The sequence below is a fragment of the Moschus berezovskii genome, chromosome 5 (genome assembly GCF_049115385.1).
Source record: "Moschus berezovskii isolate FMDL1 chromosome 5, NW_MosBer_1.0, whole genome shotgun sequence".
Taxonomy (NCBI): domain Eukaryota; kingdom Metazoa; phylum Chordata; class Mammalia; order Artiodactyla; family Moschidae; genus Moschus; species Moschus berezovskii.
The window spans coordinates 86,661,727-86,682,804 of record NC_142464.1 but is presented as its reverse complement, the minus strand read 5'-3'; the positions used below and the strand labels follow the sequence as shown (position 1 = coordinate 86,682,804).

Below are 21,078 nucleotides of genomic sequence, written 5' to 3'. Positions count from 1 at the left end.
TAATTTATTTTAAAAATAAACATTAATATTAATTCTGTAAAACTTCAAAGAAAGGGGCTACTATTATTCCTAACTGGCAAATAAGGAAACTGCAAGACCAAGAGGTTAAAGAGTTTACTGAGGTCACAAAGCTAAATAAACATGTTCAGATATGCACCTGAATAGTCTAGATACATGGTGTGTACTTTCATTCTTAAGAGCCTACTCTATCTCATCTCTTCCACTGACTACTGACTCTACACCCTACATACTATAAACTGCATGTTTGTCCCCCTTCCCCAAGGAGTCATATGTTGAATATAAATACCAATGTTATGGAATTTGTAGGTGAGGGCTTTGAGAGGTGATTAGGTCATGAACCTCAAACATTTCTAATATTTATTGGATTTGTATTATCTGCCCTGACTTCATGATTGGGATAGATTAGTATTGTCTTATGTTGCTTTCTTTTTGATAGTTTTATAACTGAAATCACCTGGGTACTTCATAATTAACAACCATGATAATATATTCTATCTAGCATAAGTTACAGTTACAAATTAAGTACCAGGGTTTGCTGGAGAAATAAAAAACATGATAATGTTTTCTCTAGCAAAATTTTTAAAATATCATACCAATGCAGATAGTAATACACCTGACAGTGGTAAAAAGCTATTTGCATAGCTGAGAACAATAAACTTTAAAAGTCAACTGAGATGCTAGATTCATATCAAGCTGTACAATGAGTTTAGAAGGCTGAATGGGGAGGGTGGGGAGTCTTAACACTACTACTCTGAAAACAAGAGGACGAGGGTGGGATGATTTGGGAGAATGGCACTGAAACATGTATATTATCATATGTGAAACGAATCGCCAGTCCAAGTTCAATGCATAATACAAGATGCTCGGGGCTGGTGTACTGGGATGAACCAGAGGGATGGGATGGGATGGGAGGTGGGAGGGGGGTTCAAGATGGGGAACATATGTACACCCGGGGCAGATTCATGTCAATGTATGGTAAAACCAATACAATAATGTAAAGTAATTATCCTCCAATTAAAATAAATAAATTAAAAATAAAAAAAATAACTGACTTAATTAAAAGTAAATCCTAGAATAGAAAAGCTATAAGAACTGAGGTATTAATATCAAATTCATTCTATTCCAATTCCTTCAGGCACACAAGAAAAAAAAAAAAAAAACTACACATCTACTTACAGTTTCTTTGAAGACTTTCCAAAACCAAGTGGAATGCAGGGGAAGCTAAATCTCATTATGAACTAGATGCTATATCAGAGTTTCACTGTGGTTTAGTTATCATGACTAGTCAGTCCCATTCACCTCTTTCATATAAACAGTTTGAGTTTAAACCCTTGATATTCACATTTAAAAAAAAAGATCACTATGTATCTTTTCAAAAGAATTTTAAACAAGTATTGATAATAAAGAGATTACTATAAAATAGTGGATTTTTTTTAAAAAATGTGTAACAGATAAGGTCTAAGGATAATTCATTTAGAACCTAACAAAGGATATCTATATATTTTACATGTCTTGTTCTTGAGATTATGAAAGAAATGTAGTGCCCTTTAAGAGTCATACAGATAACTGTGCTATGTTTCATTCCTTGCAGTTAGTGTATCAGTAGTAAGCAGGCAGGAGGAAAATTAGAGGTTTTGAAATTATCTCATCTCAGTAGGGTTCACCTGGATAGGTCTCAAATTAAACATCTTCCTTAATGGCCCATTATGGAGTATCAATTCCTGAAATACCCAAAGGGAGTCAGGGACCATTAATGCTAAGGAAGAGTTTCTAAGGTTGTAGCATATGATGCAATATTTATGCTGTAACTTTAACATGACTGAGAGTTTATTTAAATACACACTTAATGGTTTTAAAATCAATAACTACCATAGTCTGGTTTAATATAACACCAAAACACAGATTAAAATTTTGAATGCATCAATACATTTTTATATTAATACTTTGATGATTTAGCATTAACAGGTAGCTACCAAATTATGAAACATGTCATTTTACAAAACTCAACTTTTAAGATAGTTGCTTGTACCTCAAAGTATATTTTTCATGGGGAAGAAAATTATATCTAAACTATATTTAATCTTTTTTAATAAAATATGTATAATTTAGTAGAAATAATAATCATTACAACATCTATTCTTCAGGAGTTATAAAACAAGTATATGATGGAGCTATGGGTATTGCTGTTTAGGGTAAAGAAATTTATTTTCATATCAGCAACATTTCCTCAACTTCCAGGGTTTAACTAGTAGGCAAAACGGTCAATAGGAATTAAACAAAACCAGAATGAAATCATCTTCATGTTCCACTCATCATATTTCTAGCCCTATCACTATAGAAGCTGACCTAAGCAACACTGGGAAAAACTAAAAAGCAATTACATATGGGAATCAGTAGCCAAGAGCCTGGGAAAGAAAATGTCAAGGAAAAGAAATAAATTGAAAATTTCTAGTGGTAGTACCTCAACAGAAAAGGAAACCCTAAACAGGTTTCATTAATGTCCTTAAATATAGAATAATAAAGGACGGATTTAGAGAAAAAAAAATGTAAGTCAGGTCCTGTGTAAGTCAGGTGCTGTTAAGATTCCTATAATTAAATAATTTTATAACAGAACTTATTATGCTGCTGCTGCTGCTGCTAAGTCACTTCAGTCGTGTCCGACTCTGTGTGACCCCATAGACAGAAGCCCACCAGGCTTCCCCGTCCCTGGGATTCTCCAGGCAAGAACACTGGAGTGGGTTGCCATTTCCTTCTCCAATGTGTGAAAGTGAAAAGTGAAAGTGAAGTCGCTCATTTGTGTCCAAACTTTAGCGACCCCATGGACTGCAGCCTACCAGGCTCCTCCATCCATGGGATTTTCTAGGCAAGAGTACTGGAGTGGCTTGCCATTGCCTTCTCCGAGAACTTATTATACTTAGTCATTAATATACTAATTTATTGAGGCATATGTGTAACACATAATTTATATAAATGTCATATAATATTAATACAATGATAACATATAATCTCTTATCATATTCATTTTTATTCAATAAATATTGTGATTTTTAGTAACCTAATAAAACAGAATGCATATGAATCGATAAAGTGAAATTGAAGTCGCTCAGTCCTGTCAGACTCTTTGGGACCCCATGGACTATAGCCTACCAGGCTTCTCAGTCAATGGGATTTTCCAGGCAAGAGTACTGGAAAGTTATCATTCAGATAGTCAATTTCTAACTCTCAGTGTATTTTCTATATACCTGGAATATTTTATAATGATAATAATAATTATAATGATAAAAATAAGTGTCATCTTAAATTATAATAATGTCAAGAATTTTCATTTAAAAAATTAAACTGAATGACTCCTAAAGATGTCTACACAAATAACAGCACACATTTTCTGATGTAGAAAGATAATTAAACCAACCAAATATGGTGATTTAATTAAGACAACTGGTAAAAACAAAGGAACAAAAAAAGAGTCTTGTTTAGTGGGAAGAAAAACCAAGTTGTTCTTGTTGTTGTGGAAAAAAATAATCCCATTAAGAACTATGAAAATGCATGAAGACCAAGCCACACAAACCATACGCATCTCACCTAGAAGTCTTTACCCTCCAACCTCTGGTTGTCTATACTTTTCAATGTGTCAAAATCTACACACATCAATGAAATCAAATGAAATTTGAGCAAGATATTCTTTTATATACAGTGACTGTGACTGTCTTTTATTTCCCATTAGATAAGAGGATGCTATAGAATTACTTCTAAGTTATATTTAACTGAGTTTAGGCTAAAAGTAATCCATTCTAGAAACTATGCAACTGAAAAAGCATAAGGAAACAAAACTTGAAAAGGAGCAATACAAAAGTGGCTGTCTAAAATTATTGTGACAAAGAGTACTATTTAAGATAAAATGCCTGTAAGAAGCGTTCCTCATAAAATTTGGCTTTCTTAATAATTAAGATTTCTAAAATGGCTTAATGGCTTCTATTTATTTAAAGATACTGCAGTTTTGATCCCCTAGAAAAAGTTCTTCTCCCCGCCTTTGGTAAAAATATCTTTGAGTTATGTAGTTTAAAAATCACACTGATGCTTCAGTACATAAATCATTTCTTTCTTCAGTCCTTTCTCTGCAGAATGGTGATGATTCACAAGGACAATTCAGGAACACCTAGGTTCTAAAATAACCAAAATTGGCAAATTGTACAAAAAAGATATATAGCATCATTGTTCAACACTTGGCTCTAGCTAGAACTATAGTAAAGAAACACAGATCAACTGTGATGGAAAATCCATCAGAAACAACAAAGCTGGCAGATTACTATACACAGTAATATCTGGACCTTTTTATCCAATATTTTATTTAACTATTCTTCTAATATAATTCATAGAGAAGGCAGATAAAGAGCCAAAGTACATGATTTTCTACCATGGAAACTGCTGAGGCATCTTTAGGTTAAAAACATTTTTTGAAACAATAACTATATTTGCACAAACTTAGAGAGCAGTTAAAATTTTGTGAATTAGAATGATTACAAAACTTTACTTTTTAGAAGCAACAATTATTTATGTTATCTAGCTTTTTATTTCCTAGTACATCTGTGACTACTGAATAAGATACAGTTTAAAGCACCCAAAAGACTACTTCTTCTTGTTTTGGAGACATTGATTTACCTTTCAAGGATATTAAAAAAAATAAGGTATGCTCTGAAATAACTCAGAGATTTGCATTTCCAAAGAAACACAGTCTAGCTTTTAGGAATATTTACCATTGCAATAATTTTTAATGTTATTCATGAAACATAACACAGTTTAAACACAAAGCTTATAGCCCTTACTTTTTTTTTTCTCTAAACCTCTTAAAAGGCAGATAATTATTTTTCTTTGTAAAGCAATAAGATTATTTAGTCAAATAAAATAATGGCCTTTTGAAAAGGGTTTCTTCTTTCTTTTTTCATTATGATAAGCCTTATTTATTACCTTTAATGAAAATGTATACTTTAGTATATAATTCTTCTAATTACAAAATAAGTGAGTTAGAAGGATGAAATGTACAGAGTGGGTAACATAGTCAATAACAATTTAGTATCTTTGTATGGGGACAAAAGTAGTCAAAAGATACAAAGTTCCAGTTATATGATAAATGAATACTAAAGATATAATGCACAATCAATATAATTAACTCTGTTGTATTTATCTATGAAAGTTATCAACAGAGTAAATCCTAAGACTTTTCATTGCAAAAAAAAAAAGAATCATTTTAAATATTATAGCAGTATAAGGCAATAGATGTTCACTAAATTTATTGTTGCAATCATTTCATTATAAATAATATATATAATTATTATATATATATAAATGATACATGCATCATAATATATATAATTATATATATATAAAATCATTATGCTGTACAATTTAAACTAATACTCAGTTATATGTCAATTTTATCTAATAAAACAGGAAGAAGAAAAAAACACACAGATAAATACACTCTCCAACCAGAGATCAAATTTCCAACATTCATTGGATTATGGAGAAAGTAAGGGAGTTCCAAAAACACATCTACATTTGCTTCATTGACTACTCTAAAGACTTTGTGTGGATGACAACGAACAAGGAAAGTCCTTAAAAAGACTGGAACACCAGATCACCTTTTCTGTCTCCTGAGAAACCTGTATGCTGGTTAAGAAGCAACAGTTAGAACCAGAAATAGAACTATCTAGTTCAAAAATGGGAAAGGAGTATGACAAGCCTGTATATTATCATCCTCATTATTTATCTTCTTTGCAGAGTACATCATGCAAACTTGCCAGGCTGGATAAATCACAAGCTGGAATCAAGACTGTAGGGAGATATATTAACAGCCTCAGGTGCAGATGATATCACTCTCATATTAGAAAGTGAAGAGGAACTAAGAAGCCTGTTAAGGAGGGTGAAGAGAAGAGTGGAAAAGCTAGCTTGAAACTGAACATTCAAAAAACTAAGATCATAGCATCCAGTCCAATAACTTCATGGTATATAACAGGAGAAAGATTGAAAGCAGTGACAGAGTTTATTTTCTTCAGCTCCAAAATCACTATGGATGGTGAGTGCACCATGATATTAAGACGTTTGCTCTGTAGAAGGAAAGCTATCACAAACCAGGGCAGTGTATTAAAAAGCAGAGACAACACTTTGCCAACAAAAGTCCACAGAGTCAAAGCTATAGTTGTTTTGTTGTTGCTGTTTTTGAATTTTTCCAGTATTAATGTACTGATGTGAGAATTAGATCATAAAGAAGGTTCAGTACTGAAGAACTGATAGTTTTGAACCGTGGTGCTGGAGAAGACTCTTGAGAGTCCCTTGGATTACAAGGAGATCAAACCAGTCAATCCTAAAGGAAATCAGTCCTGAATATTCATTGGAAGGACCGTTACTGAAGCTGACTCCAATACTTCGGCCACCTGATGCCCAGAACTGACTCCTTAGGAAGAAAAATAAAACAAAACCTGATGCTGCGAAAGACTGAAAGCAGAAGAAGGGGAAGACAGAAGATGAGATGGCTGGATGGCATCACTGACTGGATGGACATGAGTTTGAGCAAGCTCCGGGAGTTGGTAATGGACAGGGAAGCCTGGTGTGCTGAAGTCCATGGGGTAACAAAGAGTTGCCCATATCTTTTCAACTGAACTGAACTGAAAGGAAATCAACGTTGAATATTCATTGGAAGGACTGATGCTGAATCTCCAATACTTTGGCCACCTGATGTGAAGCGCCTACTCTGGAAAAGACCCTGATGCTGGGAAAGATTGAGGGTAGGAGGAGAAACAGGCAACAGAGAATGAAATGGTTGGATGGCATCACTGACTCAATGGATGAGTCTGATCACACTCAATGCAATAGTGAAGGACAGCAAAGCCTGGCGCGCTGCAGCGCATGGGGTGACAAAAAGCTCGAAAGGTTCAGTGACTGAACAACAGCAACAAAGCATGGACAGTAGATTTACACTGAGATATTTGCGGTTTATTAATTTTCTTCGGAGAGAAGAATTTCAATCTACTTGGGAGCCTAAGAAAAAAATTATTTGGGAATCAAGATGTCAAAGAATCATCTCTTTGACAATCTTGTATAGAGTTTATCTGCCCATCAGTTCAGTTCAGTTCAGTTCAGTCGCTCAGTCGTGTCCAACTCTCCGCGACCCCATGAATCACAGCACGCCAGGCCTCCATGTCCATCACAAATTCCCGGAGTTCACTCAAACTCATGTCCACAGAGTCGGTGATGACATCCAGCCATCTCATTCTCCGTCGTCCCCTTCTCCTCCCGCCCCCAACCTTTCCCAGCATCAGAGTCTTTTCCAGTGAGTCAACTCGTCGCATGAACTAAGATAAAAAAAAAGGAAAAACTTCACCAGTTCAGCTGAAGTTTAGCGACAAATATTAACCAACCAACCAAATAGTGAAAACACAATGAATATTTCCTATGTGACCCATGCTATAGAAAGAAAAGAGCATTTTTTACAGTGTATCTATACATTTTCTACATCATTGAAATATTACCTGAAATAATTATATTATTATTTCATATGAACATAAAACATACACACACGAGCACTCACAGGTACCTTTAAGAGTCTTAGATGGAAATGGATGTATTATTACAAATTAGTACTTAAGGGAAAATTTGCTGAATATTGCCAGTAAACATTCAATGTAAAATAATTTCACCATCCAAATCCAAGACAAAGATACAGAAATGATTCACTTCATCTCAAACAGAAAAGAGTCAAATAGCCCCATACTGGATTTCTTAAATATTAAAGATTCAGAAATGAAAATACATAGCAGAGACATAATGGCATTGTGGAGAACATCAGTATTCCCTGGGACTAAAACAGTTAGTGGAAAAGTTTCTTTGAATTCTAGGGAGCAATGAAAAATACATTTCAGATATCATTAAACCAAAAGCATCCATTAACCCCTCGCAGACATGACCCCACTAAGTTTTCTTCTTTTTTTCTTCATCTTTTGCTTTGTTGACATACAGTGGTCTAGCCAACAAATAAAAGGATCACTACCCCATTACCGTCTAGTCAAGGCAATGGTTTTTCCCGTGGTCATGTATGGATGTGAGAGTTGGACTGTGAAGAAAGCTGATCGCCGAAGAATCGATGCTTTTGAGCTGTGGTGTTGGAGAAGACTCTTGAGAGTCCCTTATACTGCAAGGAGATACAACCAGTCCATTCTAAAGGAGATCAATCCTGGATGTTCATTGGAGGGACTGATGCTAAAGCTGAAACTGCAATACTTTGGCCACCTCATGAGATGAGTTGACTCACTGGAAAAGACTCTGATGCTGGGAAAGGTTGGGGGCGGGAGGAGAAGGGGACGACAGAGAATGAGATGGCTGGATGGCATCACCGACTCTGTGGACATGAGTTTGAGTGTACTCCGGGAGTTGGTGATGGACAGGGAGGCCTGGCGTGCTGTGATTCATGGGGTCGCGGAGAGTCGGACATGACTGAGCGACTGAACTGAACTGAACTGAACTGAACCCCATTAACAGAATCAAACTGTGATACAAATACATGTCTCATGGAAAGTGTGTGTATCTTAAAAATTAACCAGAAGACACAAAATCATCTGGAAAGAAATATAGCATTAATCTTTTTAGCATAGTTTTCATCCTAGATCCCTATAATAATTACTCTGATAAGGATCAACAGTTTATTGGTTTGGGGAGCTCATATTCCAAGCGAAGTAATTATTAATCTATGCTCATTGTCAAAGAAAATTTATAAGGAAACAAAAATGAAACAGAAGTGCAGAAGCGCGCTGGCTGTGATGGACCATGCAGAAGTGCACCAGATGTGATGGACCACACAGAAGCATGGCCAAGAGGAGCTACCCCTCGCCCAAGGTCAGGGGTGGCGGCCGAGAGGAGCTACCTCACATCCAAGTAGCAAGGTCCAAAGCTGTAAAGAACAATATTGTATAGGAACCTGGAATGTTAGGTCCGTGAATCAAGGCAAATTGGAAGTGGTCAAACAAGAGATGGCAAGAGTGAACTTCGACATTCTAGGAATCAGTGAACTAAAATGGACTGGAATGGGTGAATTTAACTCAGATGACCATTATATCTACTACTATGGGCAGGAATCCCTTAGAAGAAATGGAGTAGCCATTATGGTCAAAAAAAGAATCTGAAATGCAATACTTGGATGCAGTTTCAAAAATGACAGAAATATCTCTGTTCATTTCCAAGGCAAACCATTCAATATTATAGTAATCCAAGCCTATGCAACAACCAGCACACAATGAAGTAGGGCAAAGGCTAATAGAGTTTTGCCAAGGGAATGCACTGGTCATAGCAAACACCCTCTTCCAACAACACAAGAGAAGACTCCACACATGGACATCACCAGATGATCAACACTAAAATCAGACTGATTATATTCTTGGCAGCAAAAGATACAGAAGCTCTATATAGTTAGCGAAAACAAGACCGGGAGCTGACTGTGGCTCAGATCATGAAGTCCTTATTGCAAAATTCAGACTTAAATTAAAGAATGTAGGGAAAACCACTAGACCATTCAGATATGACCTAAATCAAATCCCTTATGATTATACAGTGGCAGTGAGAAATAGATTTAAGGGACTAGATCTGACAGAGTGCCTGATGAACAATGGACAGAGGTTCATGACATTGTATAGGAGATAGGGATCAAGACCATCCCTATGGAAAAGAAATGCAAAAAGCAAAATGGCTATCTGGGGAGGCATTACAAAGAGTTGTGAAAGGAAGAGAAGTGAAAAGCAAAGGAGAAAAGGAAAGATATAAGCATCTGAATGAGAGTTCCAAAGAACAGTAAGGAGAGATAAGAAAGCCTTCCTCAGCGATCAATGCAAAGAAATAGAGGGAAGAAACAGAATAGGAAAGACAAGAAATCTCTTCAAGAAAATTAGAGATACCAAGGGAACATTTCATGCAAAGATGGGCTCAATAAAGGACAGAAATGGTATGGACCTAACAGAAGCATAAGATATTAAGAAGAGGTGGCAAGAATACACAGAAGAACTGTACAAAAAAGATCTTCATGACCCAGATAATCACAATGCTCTGATCACTCTCCTAGAGCCAGACATCTTGGAATGTGAAGTCAAGTGGGCCTCACAAAGCATCAATACGAACAAAGCTAGTGGAGGTGATGGAATTCCAATTGAGCTATTTCAAATCCTGAAAGATGATGCTGTGAAAGTGCTGCACTCAATATGCCAGCAAATTAGGAACACTCAGCAGTGGCCACAGGACTGGAAAAGGTCAGTTTTCATTCCAATCCCAAGGTATTGCAATGCCAAAGAATGCTCAAACTACCGCACAATTGCACTTATCTCACACACCAGTAAAGTAATGCTCAAATTTCTCCAAACTAGGCTTTAGCAATACGTGAACCGTCAACTGCCAGATGTTCAAGCTGGTTTTAGAAAAGGCAGAGGAACCAGAGATCAAATTGCCAACATCTGCTGGATCACGGAAAAAACAAGAGCGTGCCAGAAAAACATCTATTTCTGCTTTCTTGACTATGCCAAAGCCTTTGACTGTGTGGATCACAACAAACTGTGGAAAACACTGAAATATATAGGAATACCAGACCACCTGACCTGTCTCTTGAGAAACCTATATGCAGGTCAGGAAGCAACAGGTAGAACTGGACATGGAACAACAGACTGGTTCCAAAGAGGAAAAGGAGTACGTCGAGGTTGTATATTGTCACCCTAATTATTTAACTTATTTGCAGATTACATCATGAGGAACGCTGGGATGGAAGAAGCACAAGCTGGAATCAAGATTACTGGGAGAAATATCAATAACCTCATATATACAGATGAAACCACCCTTATGGCAGAAAGTGAAGAGAAACTCAAAAGGCTCTTGATGAAAGTGAAAGAGGAGAGTGAAAAGGTTGGCTTAAAGCTCAACATTCAGAAACAAAGATCATGGCATCTGGTCCCATCACTTCATGGGAAATAGATGGGGAAACTGTGGAAACCGTGTCAGACTTTACATTTGGGCTCCAAAATCACTGCAGATGCTGACTGTAGCCATGAAATTAAAAGACGCTTACTCCTTGGAAGGAAAGTTATGACGCACTTAAACAGCATATTAAAAAGCAGAGACATTACTTTGCCAACCAAGGTCCGTCTAGTCAAGGCTATGGTTTTTCCAGTGGTCATGTATGGATGTGAGAGTTGGACTGTGAAGAAAGCTGAGCAACAAACAATTGATGCTTTTGAACTGTGGTGCTGGAGAAGACTCTTGAGAGTCCCTTGGACTGCAAGGAGATCCAACCAGTCCATTCTAAAGGAGATCAGTTCTGGGTGTTCATTGGAAGGATTGATGCTGAAGCTGAAACTCCAATACTTTGGCCACCTCAGGCGAAGGGTTGACTCACTGGAAAAGACTCTGATGTTGGGAGGGATTGGGGCCTGGAGGAGAAGGGGACGACATAGAATGAGATGGCTGGATGGCATCACTGACTCGCTGGATATGAGTTTGAGTGAACTCCAGGAGTTGAATATGGACAGGGAGGACTGGCGTGCTGTGATTCCTGGGGTCGTGAAGAGTCGGAAATGACTGAATCACTGAACTGAACTGAAAAATGAAACATATGACACTTAATATACTCTAAGGAGAAATTAACTAGAAATTATTTTATATATGTAAAATGTACAGAATCCCTCAGTTCAGTTCAGTCGCTCAGTCATGTCCGACTATTTGCGACCGCATGAATCATAGCACGCCAGGCATCCCTGTCCATCACCAACTCTCGGAGTTCACTCAAACTTATGTCCATAGAGTCGGTGATGCCATCCAGCCATCTCATTCTCTGTCATCCCCGTCTCCTCCCGCCCCCAATCCCTCCCAGCATCAGACTCTTTTCCAGTGAGTCAACTCGTCGCATGAGGTGGCCAAAATAATGCAGTTTCAGCTTTAGCATCAGTGTTTCCAATGAACACACAGGATTGATCTCCTCTAGAATGGACTTGTTGGATCTCCTTGAAGTCCAAGGGACTCTCAAGGGTCTTCTCCAGCACCACAGCTCAAAAGCATCAATTCTTCAGCGATCAGCTTTCTTCACAGTCCAACTCTCACATCCATTCATGACCAAGGGAAAAACCATAGCCTTGACTAGACAGACCTTGGTTGGCAAAGTAATGTCTCTGCTTTTTAATATACTGTCTAGGTTGGTCATAACTTTCCTTCCAAGGAGTAAGCGTCTTTTAATTTCATGGCTGCAGTCAGGAACCACAGTGATTTTGGAGCCCAAAAAAATAAAGTCTGACACTGTTTCCACTGTTTCCTCATCTATTTCCCATGAAGTGATGGGACCAGATGCCATGATCTTAGTTTTCTAAATGTTGAGCTTCAAGCCAACCTTTTCACTCTCCTCTTTCACTTTCATCAAGAGGCTTTTGAGTTCCTCTTCACTTTCTGCCATAAGGGTAGTGTCATCTGCATATCTGAGGTTACTGATATTTCTCCTGGCAATCTTGATTCCAGGTTGTGCTTCTTCCAGTCCAGCATTCCTCATGATGTACTCTGCATATAAGTTAAATAAGCAAGGTGACATTATACAGCCTTGACATACTCCTTTTCCTATTTGGAACCGTCTGTTGTTCCATGTACAGTTCTGACTGTTGCTTCCTGACCTGCATACAGGTTTCTCAAGAGGCAGGTCAGGTGGTCTGGTATTCCCATCTCTTTCAGAATTTTCCAGTTTATTGGGATCCACACAGAAGGCTTTGGCATCGTCAATGAAGCAGAAATAGATGTTTTTCTAGAACTCTCCTGCTTTCTCCATGATCCAGCAGATGTTGGCAATTTGATCTCTGGTGCCTCTGCCTTTTCTAAAACCTGCTTGAACATCTGGGAGTTCACAGTTCACTTATTGCTGAAGCCTGGCTTGGAGAATTTTGAGCATGACTTTACCAGCGTGTGAAATGAGTGCAATTGTGCGGTAGTTTGATTGTGTCAGAACAAAGAAAAACTCTTGCAATCATCTTCTTCAAGCCTTTTTTAAATAGGAGAAATGTAATGAATCAATCATTAAAAGTCAACGTTCTTTTATACATTTTGTGTCAAAATATAGTTTTTAAATTAATAAAGATAAAGAGGAACCATACAAGTTAGATAGAAAGTAGTAACTCAAACACAAAATATATTTCAAAATAATTATTAATTGAAGTATAATGGATTAAAAATGCTGTATTAGTTTAACGTGTACAGCAAAGTGAGTCAATTTTATACACACACACACACAAGCACACCCACCAAACCTCCCACCCCCTCACATCTATTTATTCTTTTCCAAATTCTTTTCCATTATCAGATACTGAATGTAGGTCTCTGTGCAATACATTAGGTCCCTGTTGTTTAGTTTATATACATACCATAGTATGTATGCATAAACTTTTAAATCCCCTAAACCAAGTGAGGAGGTGATGTTATAAACTTCCCTAAACTCTCTGCATCCTTCCCCTATACACACTTCTTAGTACTGAAATACATTTACCAAGAAGATATAAATACAGTAGGAATAGATTTCTATTTATAAGGAGCTAAAGTGAAAGTTGCTCAGTCTTGTCCAGGACTCTTTGCGACCCCATGTACTCTACAGTCCACGGAATTCTCCAGGCCAGAATACTGGAGTGGGTAGCCTTTCCTTTTCCAGGGCACCTTCCCAACCCAGGCATTGAACCCAGTTCTCCTGCATTGTGGGCAGATTCTTCACCAGCTGAGCCATCAGGGAAGCCAAGAATACTGGAGTGGGTAATCTATCCCTTCTCCAGGGGATCTTCCCAACCCAGGAATCCAACTCAGGTCTCCTGCATTGCAGGAGGCTTCTTTACCAACTGAGCTTTCAGGGGAGCTAAGGATCTAAAGGGTATAGTTCAAATTCTTGATTCCACACATTTTCATACTAAGTAGTTTTGTTCAGAGAATTAAATTGTTCTTGTAACATTAATGATTTTATAAAGAAAAAAAAAGTTTCAGGCTTTTTTGGTTCAACTCTTTTTGATAATTATTGATGTGGATCATTACCTCTTTAAATAAAGTAAATGCTACTGAACTTTATTAATAACAAAACATAAATGGCCACCAAGCCAAAGCTTGACCATACTACCAAATAAAAGTCCTGACTATGAATACTCTACCATAATAATGAGGAATTTCATTACTGTCTCTAATTCAGTTGACTTGTTTGATTTTATACTATATTTTTTGGATTCACAAGTGACTCTTGGTAAAAAAAAAAAATCTGCCTGCCAATGTAGGAGAAGATTCCCTGGAGAAGGAAATGGCAACCCCCTCGAGTATTCATGCCTGGGAAACACCATGGATAGAAGAGCCTGGCAGATTACAGTCTGTGGGACTGCAAGAGTCAAGCATGCACATACATGGAAACCCACACTGTAGTTGAAACTAGATCAATTGAACAAAAAATTATTGAAGCAATAAAATATTTTTAAAATTAGGTATCAGACATATTACAGTACACTTCTTTTTCAAACTAGAAAGGTTTCATGCATTATCTTTTCATTTATTTCTGTACATGTCATCATTTTTTTTTGCATGAGCTGAGTTCAAGTTTTTCCTTAATAAATAAAATGCAAAGTAGGAGGTAGGACAGAAATTCCCTAGAAGCAATAATCACTCTTAAAAAGTACTGATATTCAAGGATATTTGTTGAATACTTGATTATTTTAATGAAGGTTTTCAAATACTTAATATAGAAAGGAATTCACCAGAAGATAGAAGAGTAGCTATTGCACAACAGAAAATCTGATGTATAAATACAGTGATAAATATTACGAACCTTATGACCCAAACTGAACACAGCCCAAAAAATGACCCTGGGCCAAGACTGATTGTGATACTACCAGATTTTTCTGAGAAGCCATTTAATCTTTAAAGAATAAAGTCTAAATTCTTAACTAAAATTCTTGTGTAACATCATGTGCTTGTTGAAATTAAAGGCTGTCATTATTTTTTTCATCATTACACAGTCTACATGTTTGCTTCCATATGAATAGGATGATGTCTATAGATTTCAATACTAAACACACATGGTCTGTAAATCTACTGAGGTAACAGAATTTAGAAGCTTCATTTACCCCTGATTTAATATTCTTGAATTGAAGTTTAAATCCCTGAAATAATATCGAGGCTTCTGAGGAATCTCTATGGTTGCAGCAGTTAACACAAGATCTTGGCAGGTATTTTGACAAAATGAAGAAAATGTAAGATCTGTTTTATGAATATTAATCAAAACCTATATTTGGTAGTCATAATTTATCACAGTTTCAAAAAAATCAGAGTAGCTTTGCTAAAATTTCCCAAATCTAACTTTAAAATACAACTTTATAGAAAAACATCTTGCCATTAGCACTAACTCTTCCTTCAGTTCAGTTCAGTCGCTCAGTCATGTCCGACTCTCCGCGACCCCAAAAAATGAGATGAGTGCAATTGTGCGGTAGTTTGAGCATTCTTTGGCATTGCCTTTCATTTGGATTGGAATGAAGACTGACCTTTTCCAGTCCTGTGGCCACTGGTGAGTTTTCCTAATTTGCTGGCATATCGAGTGCAGCACTTTCACAGCATCATCATTCAAGATTTGAAATAGCTCAACTGGAATTCCATCACCTCCACTAGCTTTGTTTGTAGTGATGCTTTCTAAGGCCCACTTGAATTCACATTCCAAGATATCTGGCTCTAGGTCAGTGATCACGTTATCATGACTGTCTTGGTCGTGAAGATCTTTTTTGTACAGTTCTGTGTATTCTTGCCACCTCTTCTTAATATCTTCTGCTTCTGGTAGGTCCATACCATTTCTGTCCTTTATCGAGCCCATCTTTGCATGAAATGTTCCCTTGGAATCTCTGATTTTCTTGAAGAGATCTCTTGTTTTTCCTATTCTGTTGTTTTCCTCTATTTCTTTGCATTGATCACTGAGGAAGGCTTTCTTATCTCTCCTAGCTATTCTTTGGAACTCTGCATTCAGATGCTTATATCTTTCCTTTTCTCCTTTGCTTTTCGCTTCTCTTCTTTTCACAGCTATTTGTAAGGCCTCCTCAGACAGCCATTTCGCTTTTTTGCATTTCTTTTCCATGGGGATGGTCTTGGTCCGTCTCCTGTACAATGTCACGAACCTCTGTCCAGAGTTCATCAGGCACTCTATCAGATCTAGTCCCTTAAATCTATTTCTCACTTCCACTGTATAATCATAAGGGATTTGATTTAGGTCATATCTGAATGGTCTAGTGGTTTTCCCTACTTTCTTCAATTTAAGTCTGAATTTGGCAATAAGGAGTTCATGATCTGAGCCACAGTCAGCTCCTGGTCTTGTTTTTGCTAAATGTATACAGCTTCTCCATCTTTGGTTGCAAAGAATATAATCAATCTGATTTCGGTGTTGACCATCTGGTGATATCCATGTGTAGAGTCTTCTCTTGTGTTGTTGGAAGAGGGTGTTTGCTATGACCAGTGCATTCTCTTGGCAAAACTCTATTAGCCTTTGCCCTGCTTCATTCCGTGCTCCAAGGCCAAATTTGCCTGTTACTCCAGGTGTTTCTTGACTTCCTACTTCTGCATTCCCATCCCCTATAATGAAAAGGACATGTTTTTTGGGTGTTAGTTCTAAAAGGTCTTCTAGGTCTTCATAGAACTGTTCAATTTCAGCTTCTTCAGCGTTACTGGTTGGGGCATAGGCCTGGATTACTGTAATATTGAATGGTTTGCCTTGGAAACGAACAGAAATCATTCTGTCGTTTTTAAGATTGCATCCAAGTACTGCATTTCGGACTCTTTTGCTGACCATGATGGCTACTCCATTTCTTCTAAGGGATTCCTGCCCACAGTAGTAGATATAATGGTCACAAGCAGAGGCACTGGAATTTAACTCAGATGACCATTGTATCTACTACTGTGGGCAGGAATCCCTTGGAGAAGGGGACGACTGAGAATGAGATGGCTGGATGGCATCACCGACTCTGTGCACATGGGTTTGAGTGTACTCCGGGAGTTGGTGATGGACAGGGAGGCCTGGTGTGCTGTGATTCATGGGGTCGCGGAGAGTCGGACACGACTGAGCGACTGAACTGAACTGAACTGAGTTAAATTCACCCATTCCAGCCCATTTTAATTCACTGATTCCTAGAATGTCTATGTTCACTCTTGCCATCTCCTGTTTGACCACTTCCAATTTGCCTTGATTCATGGACCTAACATTCCAGGTTCCTATGCAATATTGCTCTTTACAGCACCGGACCTTGCTTCTATCACCGGTCACATCCACAACTGGGTATTGGTTTTGCTTTTGCTCCATCCCTTTATTCCTTCTAGAGTTATTTCTCCACTGATCTCCAGTAGCATACTGGGCAACTACTGACCTGGGGAATTCCTTATTCAGTATCCTATCATTTTGCCCTTTGATACTGTTCATGGGGTTCTCAAGGCAAGTATATTGAAATGGTTTGCCATTCCCTTCTCCAGTGGACCACATTCGGTCCACAACTCTTCCTTACGTACTTTAAAAAAGATCTAGTACCACAGCGACCAAGCAGGACTGACAGAAAAGAAACTATAAATCTATGTCACTTTTAGAAATGAGCCCTGAATTCAATGATAATGAACCGTATTCTTTTTCTCTTAGCTAAAGTAACATAGCAGTGCTGTTAACAGTATCCCAATTTGTTTTACCTTCTGATAAAATTGCTTAAAATTTCATGATTCAAATATCATTAGCTTTTACACAGAGAATCAAGGGACCCTTTGACATGTGACATGCAATAGATACTACTATAGAACAAATCAATAGTAAACAAAGAAGCTCAGGAAAATGCCCCTGCTTGTGAAAATTCTCTTCAGAATGTTCAATTAGAGCACAGTGAGAAGATATTTATTTTACATTTTCCATTGCATTCTAAAACAGTTTCTTAGATTAGCTTAAAATAGTTGGATTGTTATTAAGCACACATGTTCTTTAGCGAGAAAATAATCATTTCAAACAAAACATAACTTTGTACAATTGGACAACAGTGACTTAATGATAGTTGGACAGCAATTTATATTAATTTAATCAGCAACAAAATCCTGCAGGGAAAAATAGATTTATCTTTGGAGGGGATACACTACATTTCGATAAATAGATGAAGTGTAATAGCACTCAAGTGAAAAAAATTTATGCTTTAGATACTAAACAGCAGGTAATTCCTTATTGCTATAGCTTTGAGATAGGCAGGTCTTTTCCTGTTAATAATATCTACAATATTGATGAAATTAATATACTCATTACTATTTAGGGTGAAAAAACTGTAAAAATAACACAATGAGGACATTTCTCGTTTTTTGTTTATTGTACTATTTGAAATGTTCTCATTCTTTCATCTTGTTACAGGCTCTCCCTGAAAAAATAAATTATCAGCATTTAAGGTCAAATATATAACTGTTTCCTATGAATTTAGCAACTAATAATATTCTATAAAGCCTTGTGTTCAACAAATAATGTAAATAAGTCGTCTCTGTGTCCCAAAAGTACTATTTACCATAACACTCACTGATATTTTTGTTGTTGTTACGTGTCCTTAAATTTTAGAACATCCTATGGAAAAACAAAGCCTCCCACAGAAAAGACTCAAATTAATTGCTTCCACTGTCATTCACAAAAGATAACATAGGATCTTCAAATTATTTTCTTTCCCTTAGTTAAAAGTTATTCATATAAGACAGTTCTACCTAAATGTCAAGATTACATTCTGAATATTTCAGAGGGATTTGTACAACATTCTTATTGTACGTCAGAATCCTAACATTCTTATTGTACACTAGAACTTGAGCCCTGCAAAATTTTCTGTCTGCTTGCTCTATTGTAAAATTAAAGATTCAGGAATCGCTCCATAATCATCCATATTAATAATACATTCATTAATCCTGTCCATCGCAAAGTAAATCTTACTTCTATGATATTTACAAATCTCTTTTCCTGGAAAGTTTTTTCTGACAAATTCATAAAAATTTCTACTCACAATTGTATCACAAGGTCAAGAATATTTTACAATTCTCATTTGTGCACGTATATGTGTCTCTACCTAGAGAACAGGCCTAAAAGTACATGGTCATATTTCATTCATTTGTACATTTGCATCAATTAGCACAAAGCTTAGCATCTAATAGAAGCTGAATACATTTCTACTTCACTAATATGTAATAGAATTAAGCCAATGATTAAACTTTCAGATAAAAGAAAAGTAAGAGCTGGTTAGGTCAAAGAGAAAATGACTGTAAATATTTTTCCTAAATAAAAGTATTTAATAATAAAACTAACCATATATCAAGGTCTCATGCTCTATTATAAACAATATAAATTTTTTTGGTTTGTCTTTTTCTTCATTTATTTATTGTTCAGTCTGGAATTATACCCATTTTACATATGGAAAAGCTGAGCCACAAAACCTTTAAGGAACTTGCTCAAATACATGTGTCACCAAACTAATTCAGTCCAAGCAATCTCAATCTAGTGCCTGCTCTTAGGCACACAGCCCTGCCTCTAATGAAGGGAGAAGGAAAAGCTGCTTTCATCCATCTACCATCCCCTTGTCCTGCATTTGCTTTGCTTCAGGCATTACACAAGTATCTAAGTCATAAAGGTCAATAAAGCCGAGGCTCTCTGGTCACCATCTTTCTCAGAAATACATGAAAGTCTCTAATGCTTAAAAAAAAGACATACATTCAAGAACATACATATCTTTTTCATTTCACTGTCAAATTTCTCACCTTGGCAACCAAAAAATATTGGTTACAATACCTGACAGCCACTTCACCCTCTAATTACTTCCAGTCAGGTCTGTCTTCTTCACTCACTGAGAATTCTGTCAAAAAATTCCCTAAGTGTCAAATCCAGCAGTCTCTCATAGTTTTCAACGTATTTAATGTGTTAGTAGCACAGAAGACCTTTATACAAATCAGATTCCTTGGTTCCTAAAATTCAATCATATGCAAAGGATAAAAGGAAATAATATGAAATAATAATGAAAACTTAGGTATAATTGAACCCAACATTTCACTTTACAATGGGACTCTTAAGATAAGGTAACTCTTTCAAGGTCATATCTTGAGTTGACACAGATTTATGGTTAAAATTTAGGGCTATCTTTTCAAAGTCTATCAATACTTTCTTCAACATAGATCTTTCTTTCAGTACTTCTACCAAATCTACATCTCAGGCTTTCATACCTGTAGTGGGCAGCCTCAAGATGAACCCTAGTGATTCTTGCCTACAGGTATCTATACTCACACGTACTCCATCCCCTTGCAGGTTAACTGAACCAACTGACTCACTTCAAATAAACAGAATGGCAGAAGGGATAGGATGTCACTTTAAAGATCAGATTATAAAAATCCTGTGGTTTTCATCTTAGGCATTTTGTGTTGTTTACTCTGGAGGAATCCAATTGCCACGACATGATGTATGATGTAAGGTCATGATGTAACCGGGATGATGTCATGACATCATGATGTAGCCAGTAGAGAGTCCCAGGTGAGTAAGCTTAGTAGTGGATTCTCTTCCAGTTGAGCCTAAAGATGAGAACTTCAGTCCAACAGCCTGACTGCAATCTCCTGAGAGAGACAAAGCTAGAGACACTCAACTAAGTAACAGTAAGACTCATACCCCACAGAACTATAAGAATTGCTTATTTTTGAGTAATTTTTTCTCATACATCAAAGATAATACATTTTATCCTGAAACTACTTGTAATATTATTAATTCAAGTATCTCTTCATCCTATTTTGTATTGTTCTACTCCATTATCCTGCCAACACCAGCACACACATCATGTTTTTCTGTTACTCAATGTTCCATAAGCAATGTCATAAAAATAGTAAGAAACACAGATATGTTAAAAATACTGAATCTAGTACCCAAAGACAACCACAGTCTTCCAGTTTGTGTTAATTGGTTTACTGTTTCTCAAATATAAACAGTGGTTTCCTTCTGCTGTTTGTTATTGGAACATTTGCAACCTTAGAATA

The 21,078-nt window shown here is 36.8% G+C and overlaps 1 protein-coding gene across 1 annotated transcript in view; it reads right to left on the bottom strand.

Moving 5' to 3' along the window:
- Nucleotides 1-21,078, bottom strand: part of ADGRL3 (adhesion G protein-coupled receptor L3) — a 984,355-nt gene that overhangs the window by 613,980 nt on the left and 349,297 nt on the right. The window lies entirely within an intron of this gene.